Genomic DNA, 16,034 nt, shown 5'->3' on the forward strand with positions numbered 1-16,034 from the left:
TTTCAGTCGATTAGTAAGCAAGGAGGATGGTAACCAAATAGGTATCTCCTAGGAACAGACATTTTTAAATCAGCAGGCCAAGATAACTTGAACCCAAGAATCCTAAAAGTGTTGGCGAACTAAATCTCTGGTTCACGGAGGTTAATTTTTAATAAACCTTGGAATACTGGAGAAATTCCAGAAGTCTGAGAGTGCCAGTGTTGTGCCAATATTAAAAAAAAGCAAGCAATATGACTCAATAACTGTACCCTGTTTCGGTTGATGTCAGTCCTATGCAAAATAATGGAAAAGCTGATATGAGATTCAGTTGATAGAGAATTAAAGGTTAGGGATATAATTAACGCCAGTCAACACGGTTTATGGAAAACAGATCTTGTCAAACAAGTCTGATTTCATTATTTCTTGAAGTTACAGATATAATATATTTAGACTTTTGTAAGGTGGGTTGACTTAGTACTGAACAACATTCCGATTAAAATTACTATACAAGGTTAATAGAGCACACATTAAATGAATTAAGAACTGGTGAACTGACAGACCTCAAAAGGTAGTTGTCAAGCCGGAATTGTCAACAAGTGCCGGGGGCGGGGGGGGGAGGCGCATTTCTAGTGGAGTTCTGCAGAGATCAGTAGTAGCACTGATGCTATTCAACATCTCCATCAATGATCAGGAAGTAGATATAAAACTTTGTTGATAAAGTTTGCGGATGATACAAAGATTGGCAGAGTGGTAAAAAGTGAGGATGGGGCAATCACACAGAGCATTCTGGATCACTTGGCAACCTGCAGCCATTGACCAAACACTGTTTTTAATGCAGCCAAATGCAAAGTTACATTCCTGGTTCCTAGATAGGCAAGCCATACCTATCCTGGAAAGCAGTGATTCTGAAAAGGATTTAGGGGACTAGTGGAAAAAATGAGTGCCCAGTCTGATGCTGTGGTAGAAAGGGCTAGTGCAATCCTTGAATGTGTAAACAGGGGAGCAGTGAGCGGGAGTAGAGGAGTAATTTTATCTCTGTATACAGCATTGGTAAGGCCCATGCTGAAACACTGTACATAGTTCTGGTGTCCACATTTTTAAAAGGATGTTGAAAGATTGGGAAAAATGCAGAATAGAGCCACAAAAATGGCTTGAGGGCTGAAGAAAATGTCTTACAGCAAGAGACTTAAGAGCTCCATCTGTTTAGCTTATCAGCAAGTAGGCAGAAGTGACTTGATTATAGTGTCAAAGTACCATCATGAGGAGAAAATACCAGGTATTAATCTAGCAGAGAAAGGCATAACAAGAACCAATAATGGGAAGCTGAAGCCAGACAAGCTTAAATCAGAAACAAGGCAGACATTTTTAAAGACCATGAGGGTGATAAACAAGAAAAAACTACCGAGGAAAGTGGTGGATTCTTCATCACTTTATGTCTTCAGATCTGGATGCCTTTCTGCAAGATGTTTCAGTTGGTCCCAAGTTATTGGGCTCAATATAGTGGTAACTGGATAAAGTATAATATTCTATAATTGACAGAAGATCAGACTAGATACACTAACAATCCCATCCGCTCTTAAGCTCTGAGTTGATGACAATACACTTTCATACATGTTTGCAGTGCAGTGGGAGGAGGGGAGGAAGCTACATCTCTACTTTCTCTCTCTCCATCCCTTTTAGGTAGTACTAGTCAAGAGAAATAGTCCAGTAGCCAATTTTATTTTTTTTTCAGTATCAAGACCCTAAATTCAAAGAAACTGCCTGATGATACCTTGTCACTGTTGAGCATTTTGAAATTTGAGCATTACCATCACCCCCTTCCCCAAATCATAAGCCAGTTGACAGGGAAACCACTTTCATGGAATTTCAATTATTGTTAATGAAAACGTCACACTAATATTTTGTAATGGAACATTAGCTAGGAAGTACATATGTGATGTCTGTATTAGCAGTGTATCTTGCTAGTATGCCCCCCTTCACTCCCCTGAACCAAGACACAAGGCATATTCTTCTTGCAATCTCCAAGCATGCTCACTTAAGTTCTTACATATTAATCCATGAGAATTAGTTTTCACGTATTGGACAGTTAGACAAATAACAGATTATAAATGAAAACACAAGTCAGGTGTTTTCCTCATTCACTATTGTTTTCTTTTATGCTTCTCATTGTTTATTTTCCACGCTAGCTATCAGTACCTGGCTGCAGTTTGTAGGACTGTTTACTTTTCATTTACCATCAACGCTTAGACTCCAATATGTAGCTGGCTGGGGGAAGACACTGGTGTCATTTATGTTTGCAATGAGGCATAAATACAAGGGATCCACAAAGAAGAAATGAAGTAATGGAATGCTGCAGAAGCAGTAGACAGAAGACATTAGTAAGAAGCTAGAGTTGTGCATCGATCCCCTAGACCCCCATTAGTAAACGGGCATTAGTAAACATTATCAGTGGTAGAGGGGCACCATCATTAGTCAATGTAGAGGACACATTTACAATTGGAATTCACAAAATACAAGAATTTGAATGTAGCCAGGCTACAGGTTCTAGGACAATACCAAGGATAGCAGAGACACTGGCAGTGACAGAAAAGCAAGTTGGTCCAAAGATATTTGATACTAACCTTATCTATTCAAGAGGGACAGACCTACAGAAAAGTTCATGTGAGGTTGACATCAGAAATATTTTGTTACTTGAGTTAACTCCTGTACCAACCTCAATGTTCACTAACTCTGGTGACAAAAGAATTGCTGAAGCTAAGTCTAAGGCCACATCTATATGTACAGTGCTGCAGCAGCATAGCTGGACCAGTACGGCTGTGCTGCTGGAGCGTATTTGGTGAAGACGCTCTGTGCCGACAGGAGAGAGCTCTCCTGTCAGCATAAAAACCCCACCTCCGCAAGCAGCATAAGCTGCATCAGAACGAGAAGCTCTACATCTACAAAGTTAGCACTTTGCACACAAATGCTTATGTTGCTGTAACTTATGTCACTCTGGGGGGTGGAGTATTCACATCCCTGAGGGACATAGTTATACCAACATAAGTGGTAGTGTAGACATAGTCTAACCTAAGAAGATGCGGTAGACAGATGTGTCAACTGGACATACTTTACATGAAATCCCATGTACAGTCATAGATGGTTCCACAATTCTTTGGGGGTAGTATACTGGCCAGCAAGTGATATCATCAAGGACTTTGTGACCCATTTCAGAGTCTACCTTGAACATAAGCTAGCAGCCAGTGTTGTGTACCTTGGTTTTGACAGGTACGAAGAATATAATAAGATCTAGCAGACAGAACGGAGGTGTGTTTATTCCATGTCTGACATTTTAGAATGATTTCATCTTGTTAAACAGGAGTTAGACTCTTAACACAGCGCTGCCCAGGTGAAATGTCCTCTTATTGAGGCTACTCAAAGTTCAGGTTAGTAAATACACCTCATTTCATCCATGTCCGTTCCATTTCCTGTTGCATTACTGCACATAGAACAAAAAAAGGTCCTGTTTTAAATGCAGTGTCTTATCTAAAAAGGAATTTGGTAAATATTCTTTTCAATTTGGTATTTCACATGAACTGTGGCATTTGTACATAAATGGCTTGAATTATTTTTGGTTTTGAAAACAGTTTTAAAAGACAAACATTCAGCTTTAGTTTGTTTTTGTATAAATATGCAGCTTCAAGTCTACTGCTTTATTATAACATTTATGTGAAGGGCACCTCTCTAAGGCTCAAGGCCATGCCATCAGTTACAGAAATGAAATTAGATCTCCCACACAACAGCCCTCTCCCCACACATCTGATTTCTCTCTGTTTACTAGGCAACATACATACAAATACCATGAAAGGGTTTCAAATATGGGGAGACTCTGAAGTGATCACTTAGACATGCATTCTCTATAGTGTATTGAGACAAGTATGTTTGCTTGTTTCTCTCTTTGAAATAATATTACAAAGTACTAGAAAAAAAATCATCAGATCCCTTTCAAATACAATACAGGACAATTGTGGAACATCTAATTTTTGTGAAGTGTTTCTGAATATTTTTATGGGAAAACATTTAAAAAATCTGCATTAGTAAAACATGCATAATGGTAATTTAATTCCTCAGTTGACTGGTATTTTTCTCTTAAATATATTAAAATAGTTCTCCCAAAATATTACAAGTATGCGGGCAGGTACACAGGTCAACACAGACTGTTCCCAAAGTTCAGCTGTGAGAGTCAGAGGCACTGTGGTATGGCACGCGCACTACTAAGTATTATTCCTGTGATCATAAATTGTTGCTGTCTTCTGAAGCATAGCAGTCAGACAACTGAGTGTATTTTAAAATTAGAAGAAAAACGGCAGGATTGCATGCAGAAAACTACACCAATGAAGCTTATTAACTGAGGCCCAGATCCTGCAAACAGATGGACGCAGGCAGCCTGGTGCTCATATGATGCCCCACTGACTTAATTGACTCCAGTGATTCTCCATCCTTCCTTACCAGGGCATTGTCTCTCCCTCTGCTCTCCTTTGTACCCCCCTTTCACCAGATCCCAGGATCCTCCTGCTCCTCCTTATACCCTCTCATTAAAAGAGGGGGCCCCCTCTCCTCTCCCTTTTTACCAGGTCATAAGTCCCCATCTTGTATCTCTTTGGAAATCCCTCCCCGGCTCTGCTTCAGCTTTTTCGTGCTGAGCCACAGGTGCTGCTCTTGAAGTGGGGGTGGGGTGAGTCTTCACAAAGGCTACTCGCTTCTTTGGCCTTGTCTAGACCGAGGCTATGTCTTTGTTGAAAAAACAGGCGGTTTGTATTTTATGTCAAGATAAAGCCATCTGTTTGTTCAGAGAAGACAAGGTGAGGCTCTCACTTAAAGAAAACCATGCTTGGGAGTTTGCTTCACCGAGCCTGACTGAGCACAAGGACTGGGAGAAGTGCTAGGAGGGAGGGAAATTGCTTGGTGCAATAAGCTAGGAGAAATGGGATGAAATTTGACTGGATATCATAATTTTCTGGGCAGGGAGCCTGTTCCTAGGATTTAACAGATAGTTTTATAACCAGTGTTGGGACAAATCAAAGTTATTCATTCACACAAGGCAGCAGTTTTTACACCATTGCGTACACAGTCCATGCAACCTGAAAGTAACTATATTGCTCTCATCCTTTTTGGACAGGTAAGTAGTAGGGGCCCTAGAGCAGAAGTTTTGGATAAGATAGGAATGCAAGATCAGGCTGTAGTTTACTAATTCAACACTTCTACATACTGCATAACAACAACAGGATTTGTAGCAAACACTGCTTAAGTAAGGGAGAATTTGTGTGTGGCATTTACAAAATTGTTCACTAATTATTCTCGGCATACTGCCAACCATATGATGAGCTTTTCCAGGAAGAGTGCTTGTTGCCTTGACAATGGAGAACAAAATTTAATTGTCAGGTGGAACCTTTAAATAATGGTTATATTAGAAATACTTTGTAAATTGCTTTTCATTGAGGTCCTCCAGTCTAAAAGGCCACAATCTCAAATTCTGTGGGTAAAAATGTTCCCTGCCACAACAAAAAGGCAGATTATGGTTTAATTGTATAACATTATGTAGTTTAAATTTATATTAAATGGACATTGTCGGCTCAGTTTAGGTCCAAAATTTGGGTTTTGAAAACCAATTAAAAACACTGAATTTTTCCATGATTTTATTTTATTTCAGTAGGAAATAAACTTATTAAAAAGGGTAATCTTTCCTCCCATACTGTATGGATCCCAAACTTTGTAGCCTCTGATTAATACATGGTGTAAGCTGGTGGGGTCGTTCCTTTGCGTCTGCCGGGGGTGGGGACACACACACGCAATTTGGGTCTGCTACAGCCTTCTCGAAGGAGAACAAGAGTGGGGGAATTAGCGATTCACAAGGGGGCCCGTCCTTCAAGCAGGGTGGGCCGTACACAGTCTGGGCTCTGGCTGGTGACCTGGGCGGGATGCAGCTGTCTATTCAGCCAGCCCTTAGGCAGGGAGGGACAGCCAACAGTTAGGGCTCTGGCCTGCAATCAGGCAGAGCTGTCCTACCAGCCCAGTGTAGGGGCTCAGGCAAGGGGTTGAGCTGAGGAGCACAGGAGGGGAGAGTACTGCCACACCGGGGGTGGAGTGGCAAGGGGGACGTGGGCCCGCCCAACTCCATTACATCCCAACCCAGGGCCCTATCAGTGGAGGAACAGTCCGCCACTGGGTCACAGCAGGGATCCGCCTGCAACACATTGACCTGGTTTCAAGCTCACTCTCCCCCACACTAGTGCCTGGTTCCCCTGGGTTACTTCCTTCTCTCCACCTCAGGCATACCTGCGTCCAGGGGCCGGCCTGAGTCTCCTCTAGGTACACTGCCAAGGGTAGCGGTAGCAGTTCCTCCACGTCAAGAGCATCAGGGCTCCCTGGAAGCTCAGTCTCCCCAGGGCAACAGCGGTTCTCCTTGGCGCTCCAGTCCAGTGGTGGGGAAGAAGCATCTGTCTCCTCTGGCAACTCCCTTCGAACTGAGCTGCTGGGCCGGTCTTTTATATTTCCTCTTCCTGTCCTGCCCCTCTGTTTTCAGCATGCTGGACGTGGCCCTCCCAGTTCCACCCACCAGGAGGCTTGTGGTGCTCCCTCCGCGTCCGCCTCTGAGGGGGGCCACGCCTCGCTACACATCGGAACAACGAAGTTCAAATAATTACAAAGAGAAAGAATTCAGAGTAGCAGCCGTGTTAGTCTGTATCCACAAAAAGAACAGGAGTACTTATGGCACCTTACAGACTAACAAATTTAGTAAGAGGCTAATTAATTAAGATGAGCTATTATCAGCGGGAGAAAAAAAACTTTTGTAGTAATAATCAAGATGGCCCATTTAGACTGTTAACAAGAAGGTGTGAGGATACTTAACATAGGGAAACAGATTCAATATGTGCAATGACCCAGCCACTCCCAGTCTCCAGTCAAACCCAAGTTAATGGTATCTAGTTTGCATATTAATTCAAGCTCAGCAGTTTCTCGAAGTTGATGTTTTTCTAGCAGTATGAAGTGTAAGACATCAATGGCCAGCTTATTGAAAACGGTGATTTTTTTTTTTTTAGAACTTTAGGTTATTTAAACCTAATGTATGGTCAGTTACATGAAAAAATATTAAATAAATGCAAAGGTGACTAAGTCAAGCACTGAAAAGATAAGGAATTCCAGAATTAAAGTGGCCCATGAAGCCTTAATTTGGCCTCCTTTTGTGTATTCATTGAAACAGTTTTTAATTACATGATCACATTTTTCCACATACTGTCTTAATTAAAAAACCTTGAAAAAGAAAACCAAACAAATTCTATCATGTGGCCCTATATTAATCACCAGCTTCGATCATTAGTAGGGTTCAGACTTTGATTCACAGCAGGGGATGTAGAGACTCAAGACTCTTGGATTCCATTCCAGGTTTTGGAGGGGAATGTGTTCTAGTGGTTATAAGGCATTATGCCCCTGGGCTCCTAGTCTGTCTCTGTCCCTGGGTGCTCCTAGCCAATCCCCACCTCCTCTCACACAGTCCAACTCCTCCCTCTCTTCCCCTGTGCTCCCATTCACCTCCCCCATACCATGGCCCCTCTCCCGAGCCACATTTTTATCCCTCTGTATCTGGAACAGGTGCTTCCACTGCTTCCTCCTACTGTCAGTTCTGGTGTCTGGCAGGATGAGCAATTGCAAGAGAAGTCCTCCTCAACCCCAGGACACAGCACGCTCAGTTGCTCTGCAGTGTTGGCATACATGCAATCTGATCAGTTTATAGGAGCTGTGAGGTGATGGAGCATGCTCAGTGCAGATGGAATTGTCAGAGATGTTAGCTGTCCAATGCTAATGAGTCTGAGCATGAACAGATTTTTCTGAGGCTCATAACCTAGCCAAATTTGGCCACATTTTCACATGAATGGCAGGAGGCACATCTGACACAGTTAAATCCCCTGCAAAGTGTAAATCCCTCCTTCAAAGCCTTGAGAACTTCTCAATGAAACAGTTGTAATATTTTTTTTAACAGACATAACCAAACATTTTTCTTAACTTTGTTCAGAGAAATGACTGAACAATTTTAGATGAAAATTTAAAAAAGCAACCATTCCCACCCCCATCCCCACCCCTCCTAAGGCAGGCACCCAGCAAGAAAATTTTCATCCAGAATTTTAAGAGGTTGGCAAAGTTAAAAGCAACTGAAAACAGGATCTTATAATGAGAAAGGTCTGGCAAGCTTAATTATAGGTGGCACTAGTAGCCCTAGTTAGCACAACATGGAAGGATTTTTTTTAAAATGACATTTATTCTGACAGTATCTAAATATTTTTCATATTTTTATTATGACTTGATAATTTGTTTGTCACTTGATAAGTTGTTGGTCAAGAGAAAACAATAATGAATGTGTGTTGCTATGATTAATATTACCAAAAGAAAATAGTTTAACATCTCTTTTTTAATTGAGAGTGACAAATTTTGAATTGCAGTTGAAACCATCTTTGATTTGAAGAAGGAACTAATCTAAGAGTTTAATAATTGCTAGGATTTCTCACTGAATATTTATGATGTGTATAATGGAGAGGCAAAATTAGTTTTGTTAGAAAAATATCTCTGTTAAAATTCAAAGTATTCTGTCACCAATGTAAAGGTTTAGATGGGTGCTATACCACTGGAATTTCAATGAAGTTACACTGTAGACCTGGATGTGTATCCAGAGATATTAAGGTACCATATAAAGGAAAAGTAGCAGAACCTGACTAGTATTATGTAACTCCTTATTTACTGGCGGGCATCTTAAAATACGAACTTGTTATACCCAGATCTTGAGTTGGGCAGGCATTGCGGTCCAATTCTATTCCCACTGAAGTCAGGGGGAATTTTGCCTAAACTTGGCCAGAGTTTCATAAAAAGTCCTCTGTGGCTTATAACCCTTTTGAGCTGGCACCAGATTGAAGTCAATTTGAATATTTTACTTAAAAAATGGTCAGATTTGTGGTTTTGCTTGATTTTAATATGGAACCTCCTCACCTTGCAAGAGAGAGACCACAAGTCACATTTGCAGACCAGGAACCAATAGTAGCATTGAGAATCCATCAGAGATTTTCCACTCAGCCTTTAACACAGGGTTTTAAAGCACTCTTGCAGCCCACAGGTTCCTCTCTGGGAGGAAAGCATTTAACACTGTGTCCTAAATTCAGAACCTAAAATCTGGGGGGAAAGATGTGTTAAAAGTCAACCTGAGAAACATTTTTCATCGCCAAAATGAAAACTCAAAAGACTGATTTCGGGTTCAATATAAAGTTTCATTCAACAGGAAATTACTGTTTTCAGTTTTTTGTTTTATTTAGTTTCTGGATATTCCACCCCCCCTCCCCCAACCACCTCTTGTTTTTAAAATACATCTAGCTAAATTTCAAAAAAGAAATGTCATTTTGAAAAATCAAGTGTCAAAATGTTTCATTTAGAAAATAGCAAATTGAAATATTTTGCCCTTTTAATTTTCCTAATTCCGAATTCGATTTGAATTCATTAATAGTTTTTGTTGATCTCAAACTGCATTTTTCAGCAAATAAACTAGTTGTCCAAAATTTTGCCCTGCTCTAATGGTGATTTCATGAACAAGAGGGATACTGAGTTTAGCTCAGAAACTCTTCTCAGTATCAAGCATAGTGGAGAGTGCTTTGTTTCTGACTGAAAGTAGGACCCTCCCCCCCCCCCCTCACAATCTCTCTTCCTCTTTTACCTTCAAGATACCAAACCTCCATATCCCTCAGTCAGCTGTGCTCTTTCAGGCCTTTTTATGCAGCAATGTGCCATTCTTCTAGCACAAAGACTTATGGCTGAATTCTCCTCCTTTCACCAGCATAAATCAGGACTAGCTCCACTGAAATTAATGGAATTAAACTAGGATAAAGTCAGTGAGAGATCAGAATCAGATCCTTAGTATTCTCAACCAGTGAGAAATAATCTGGATATTTTAACAGGGGCCCCAAAGAGCAGCAATCCCCCACAAAAAAAAAAAAAAATCTAAGAGGTGCATAGATACTAGCAGTCTACTGAACAGTGATAGTCAAGGTCAAAGTGACCCCCTGCTAATCTGTTCCTATAAGAAAGAATTTCATAGCTGAACAACTCTAAGATGTCACTAAAAATTAAAAAACATAAGCCAAAAAGAGGGCACCTGTTCTCTACTAGTTTTGAAATAGCTACACGTTCAGACACATAGTGACCTTCCAGAAAAGGCAAAATATGTATTTGGCTTTGGCCCAGATAGCAAACAGAATATCATTAAAATAATTTTCATTGAAAGATCAAAAAAGGATCCATTTACAGAAAGCACGGTATACTCTCTCCTACGACCAAAGGGTTGGGAATCATTAAACAAACTAAAATTTAAGCCTAGGATTAGTGAAATAAGTAAAGGATCATCATCCAAATCTTGATTTGCCCACTAACCATCTGCTGCCTGGAGGCTATATTCCCAGTCGTTCAGTTGAGACTGCAAAAAACCCAAACCAAACACAAAACGAACAATCCCCGCTCCAAAACTGCTTTAATATAATGATCCCATTAGCTTGTCCACAAAATCTGTTGTTATAATTTGATCAGCCTCATGGACAGACAGTGTGTGTGTTTATATGCAATAATGAATTACTAAAGACACTGCCACCACAGTGAAGAATTACTCCATTCTTTTGATAAAGTTGCAGCCTCTTACATGTCTCAAGGCTTGCAATCTGCTATTAGCACTAGAGCTGATTGGGAATTTTGACCAAAGTTTTTGTCTTAAAATGCTGATTTGTCAAAACCGAAAGCTTTTGCAGAAAAATATCAGTTTCAACAAAAAATTTTGTCAAGAAGATTTCTCAGGTCCAGGATGGAGTTTCTGATCAAGAGCAACTCACCGCACGATAGCCAATAGCCTGATAGTGAGGGTATTCACACTGGATGCGGCAGAGCACGGAACTGTACCTGAGTTTTCCACATCCCAGGTGAGTGCCCTGGCTATTCTGCAGTGTGCGTCTTTTTTTTTGGTGAAAAAACTCTAAAGGTTCCCATTTCATTCCAGTGTGGGCTAAAACCTAGTTCCAAACCCTCCATTTTTTGCAAAAACATTTTTTCCAGCCATCCCTAATTAGCACTCTGTTATAAACGGATACACTGAGCACTTACAGATATGTTTAAATCACTGCAATGAAGTCCTGTATAAGCAGGTATTAATTGGATTGAATGGTATTGAACAGACAAGTTCTAAAGTAAACGTTCTCAAACTTTGCTTTGTCTGACCCAGGGATATTATCTCTTATGACATGTTCCCTCTCACTGATGTTTTTTCAGACCACTCTCCTTTTGCAATCCCGCAACATCCTTTGGCAACTACAGCAATTTGCCGGCATGGGGAAAAAAGGTGATACAAGGGAAGTGTCCACTGTATTTTTAACAATTTGTCAATGCAATTTAGCAGGTTGAAATTGAGAGGAAAATCACCACCAGGTGACCAGCCACAAACTACCAGCAAGTGGTCTGCAGACCATAGCATAGGAGCCACTGTTTAACATTTACATTTTATGAAGGCTATATAAGCGCTGAAAAAAGGGTGTGAAAAGGAGAGGGACAAACTGCAGTTTAGAAAGGCCAATAGCACTTTCCATTTTGATATGTTTAGCAGATAAATATTATATTTGTTTTTCCCCATATTTACAGCCCCATCTTATACTTACTGAGATTTACTGCCTGAGGTCACTGGCAAGACTCCCATTGTGTTCAATATATCCAGACCAGTCCTCCAACCAGGATTTCTGCCACAGCCCAGAAAGGTTACAACCTCACCATGGTTTCATTACCCTCAATCCTTCCCTTGACTGAAGCTCTAAACTGCCTTTAACCTAAGGCTTTTTAAAAATGTTCCCCAACATTTACCTCAGCTTTAATTTCATGCTGAAAACAGCCCTGTTACTTGCAGCTACAGTTCAAAACACTAAACACAGGCACTTTGTTACCATGGTAGTTTGCATACTAGAATCATGTATATCTAGATGCATATTCTGGTTGAATAGTATGGAAATATTGTATATAGATGGAATGTGACTGTGGAATAGCAAATGACTATTAGGAAAAGAACTAAAGCACACTATCAAACACATCTTCCAAAGTACATGCTACAAAAGGAAGGACTGCTGGTTTCCATCAAGATAACATCATTAAAGGCACATTTTCAGGGCAGCAGAGCACGCACAATCAGGTCCACATTTTCAAGAGATCAGTTTCCATTTAATCACCAAAATAAGCAGTCATGTTTTCAGAGAGCGTTCAGCACACTGGGAGCTGCATTCTTTTGAAAAACCTGGCCATGAGGATCACAATGGCAGCTGAGCACTTTGAAATCCAGCCCCACTTATGGGTAAACAGAGCTGGGCAAAAATTTTCATCTAAAAATTTTTTCAGATTAAAAAAAAAAATGCAGATTCAGGTTGACCAAAATATTTTAAGAACTGTGTTGATTTTGCTGAAGAATTTTGGTTAAAAAAAAAAGTTTCTGAAAATAATCTAAATACTTAATTTTGAAAGTTTTGAAATGAAAATGTTTTGATTTTTCAATTCAAAAGGACTGGTTTGAAACACCTCAATTTTATTTAAAAAATAAAAAAAAGCCCATTTTTAAAAGCTCAATATTTAAATATGTCATTTTGGTCAAAACATTTTATTCAACCCAAAATCTCCCCCCTGCAACTTTTTGGTTTACTGAAAATTTCAAAAACATTTTTGTTTCAGATTGACCCACACTAACAATTGATACTATTTTTTTCTGACTGGTCAGTAAAGAAAAATCAGTTATCTGCAGAGTTCTAGTGCTGAGCACTTGAAAAATCTGTCCCCAAGTTCTAAAACATTGATTCATAACATAGTCTTCCTTAGCAAAGTAAGATTGATAATTTCAGCAATCAAGACTTTCACTTTACAAGCTATGGGACTCAAGCCATGTTTGCTGAGCTAGTTTACTGGAACGCTATTTTGAACCGTTTGAAGTTAACTCATTTTAAACAAGGTTTGGCCAGCCAGGGCAGACAGATCCTATCAGTATTAAAACAATAGGCCAGATTCTACTCTCATCAGAGTGAATGAGAACAGGATCTGGATACAAATTTGGGAAAAAAATCTTGTACAGTAAGGGGAATCATTTAATAAATCAGCCTTGATTTATGCTGGGTCTAAGGTGACCTTGCATTGCAAAAAATTTCATGTGAACATATCACTAAGTAAATTAAAATTCTTTCCACTAGGTTCCTTAATGTAGACCCCAGTGGTGTTCTGACAACTTGTGCTATCAAAAAAACCATCAGAATCTTTGGATCATTACTTTCTACTGATAAAACCGTCCATCCCCAAAAACCCTCTTAAGCATACATCATATCTGAGTTTATTGGGACACTTGAAAAGTCATTAAAGAAATTATAGACCTAAATTTCTCTTATAATAGCTTTCCTTATATTGTGCCTTCAATTCCTCTTTCATAATGGTTTAATTTTGCCTTCATAATGGTCTAATTAAGTAGTGTATGTGCCATTTACTTGTGTCTCCGTATGTTACTCGGAAGATAACTAGAAAGGCTAATTTTGATGTTACACCAGTTTTACACTTTATTCAGAAAGACACTGTTTCTGATCTTCTTAAACCCACTGTAAATCTTAAGTAACTCCACTAAAGTAGATCAGAATCAGGCTCACAGTGTCTTTCTGAATAAAGTCTGTGTTTTGGCTTTTCATTCTCTCTCACTCCCCCTTTTCCCCTCCTCCCCACAAAGTGTATATTGGATTTGTTAGTCATACATTTCAAAGTACATGCCACCAATTTAGTTAGGGAAATGTGACTCTACTACATTTAAAGGCAACAGACCCTCTGCAGTCAAATAAATTGTATTATCTGATTCTGTTCTGAAGCTGCTGTAACAGTCTAGTCAACAAACTGCATACAGAAAATTTTATGTGACAATATACTGTACTCCAGAACTGAATAAAAATAAAGTACAATTGCTACAGCAATCTCTATCCATTTGTTTCCATCGATGGCATAGTTTAGTTTCACTTTACGTACATGATTTAGTTTCTATGAAAATGTGCCCTATAGCGCAGTGTTAGCATGTTGTATCTACTACATGAAGCTGTAGTTAGAGAGAAGTACATACTGTAAGTCAAGTGAAAAAAAATCACTTACATCTTGGCATGTGAGATAAAGTGGCCACAGACTGCAGTAAATTATTCATCCTGGGAGACCATCAAGTTTAACAGAAAGACATGCCATTTGCATCTTTTTTCATCCTGGCTTTGGGATTGTGCACACATACATACCGATGTAACTTCCAACCTCTGCAGGTGGCTACCCTGTATGTTAAGGACAACCCTATGGCCAGTGCTGGTGAAAGAAGACCTGCCACAAATGAAATAGCAGACGACACCAGGAGAACTAAGGTGCTCTGAGGCTGCTGCAGATTTAAAGAGCAAACACTAATGTATATGGGGAGAATATTGATAGATTAGAGGCGAAGGGAGAGAGATTAAATATAGCGTGTGTGCAGCGGAAAGAGAAGAGGGGTGTAGTTTTGCTTGGAAACCCATCCATAAACTGTTATGTTCTGAATGGAAAGAACAGCCTTATGTAGATATAGAACTATTTAGACTGACCTCCAGGAGCTGGTTCCATCCAGTTAAGATTGCAGCACTTTGGATGGGTGGCATGAGGACATTTGCATGGACACAAACAGGGAAGAATTAGTAGGGGAAGCAAAAGTGGATGGCAACCTCGGAGGCAGTGATCATGAGATGGTCAAGTTCAGGATCCTGACACAAGGAAGAAAGGAGAGCAGCAGAAAACGGACCCTGGACTTCAGAAAAGCAGACTTTGACTCCCTCAGGGAACTGATGGGCAGGATCCCCTGGGAGAATAACATGAGGGGGAAAGGAGTCCAGGAGAGCTGGCTGTATTTTAAAGAATCCTTATTGAGGTTTCAGGAACAAACCATCCCGATGTGTAGAAAGAATAGTAAATATGGCAGGCGACTAGCTTGGCTTAACAGTGAAATCCTTGCTGATCTTAAACACAAAAGAGAAGCTTACAAGAAGTGGAAGATTGGACAAATGACCAGGGAGGAGTATAAAAATATTGCTCAGGCATGCAGGAGTGAAATCAGGAAGGTGAAATCACACTTGGAGTTGCAGCTAGCAAGAGATGTTAAGAGTAACAACAAGGATTTCTTCAGGTAAGTTAGCAACAAGGTGGTGGTCAAGGAAAGTGTGGGCCCCTTACTGAATGAGGGAGGCAACCTAGTGATAGAGGATGTGGAAAAAGCTAATGTACTCAATGCTTTTTTTGCCTCTGTCTTCAGGAACAAGGTCAGTTCCCCGACTACTGCACTGGGCAGCGCAGCATCAGGAGGAGGTGACCAGCCCTCTGTGGAGAAAGAAGTGGTTCAGGACTATTTAGAAAAGCTGGACGAGCACAGGTCCATGGGGCCAGATGCACTGCATCCGAGAGTGCTAAAGGAGTTGGCGGATGTGATTGTAGAGCCATTGGCCATTGTCTTTGAAAACCCATGGTGATCGAGGGAGGTCCCGGGCGACTGGAAAAAGGCTAATGTAGTGCCCATCTTTAAAAAAGGGAAGGAGGAGGATCCAGGGAACTACAGGCCAGTCAGCCTCACCTCAGTCCCTGGAAAAACCATGGAGCAGGTCCACAAGGAATCAATTCTGAAGCACTTAGAGGACAGAAAAGTGATCAGGAACAGTCAGCATGGATTCACCAAGGGCAAGTCATGCCTGACTAACCTAATTGCCTTGTATTCTTGCCATCAAGTTAAAGAAGTATGGGCTGGATGAATGGACTATAAGGTGGATAGAAAGCTGGCTAGATTGTCGGGCTCAATGGGTAGTGATCAATGGCTCCATGTCTAGTTAGCAGCCAGTATCAAGCGGAGTGCCCCAAGGGTTGGTCCTGGGGCCGGTTTTGTTCAATATCTTCATTAATGATCTGGAGGATGGTGTGGACTGCACCTGCAGCAAGTTTGCAGATGACACTAA

At 40.5% G+C, this 16,034-nt stretch overlaps 1 long non-coding RNA gene across 1 annotated transcript in view; it reads right to left on the reverse strand.

Moving 5' to 3' along the window:
• The window catches only part of LOC122461762, a 181,301-nt gene that overhangs the window by 130,878 nt on the left and 34,389 nt on the right, over positions 1–16,034 (reverse strand). The window contains exons 2-3 of the long non-coding RNA XR_006283925.1: positions 8,992–9,171; positions 6,292–6,625 (exon numbers count right to left, since the gene is read on the reverse strand). This is a non-coding gene — a long non-coding RNA (uncharacterized LOC122461762). The remainder of the gene's footprint in view (positions 1–6,291; positions 6,626–8,991; positions 9,172–16,034) is intronic.

This window comes from Chelonia mydas, chromosome 9, assembly GCF_015237465.2.
Source record: "Chelonia mydas isolate rCheMyd1 chromosome 9, rCheMyd1.pri.v2, whole genome shotgun sequence".
Taxonomy (NCBI): Eukaryota; Metazoa; Chordata; order Testudines; family Cheloniidae; genus Chelonia; species Chelonia mydas.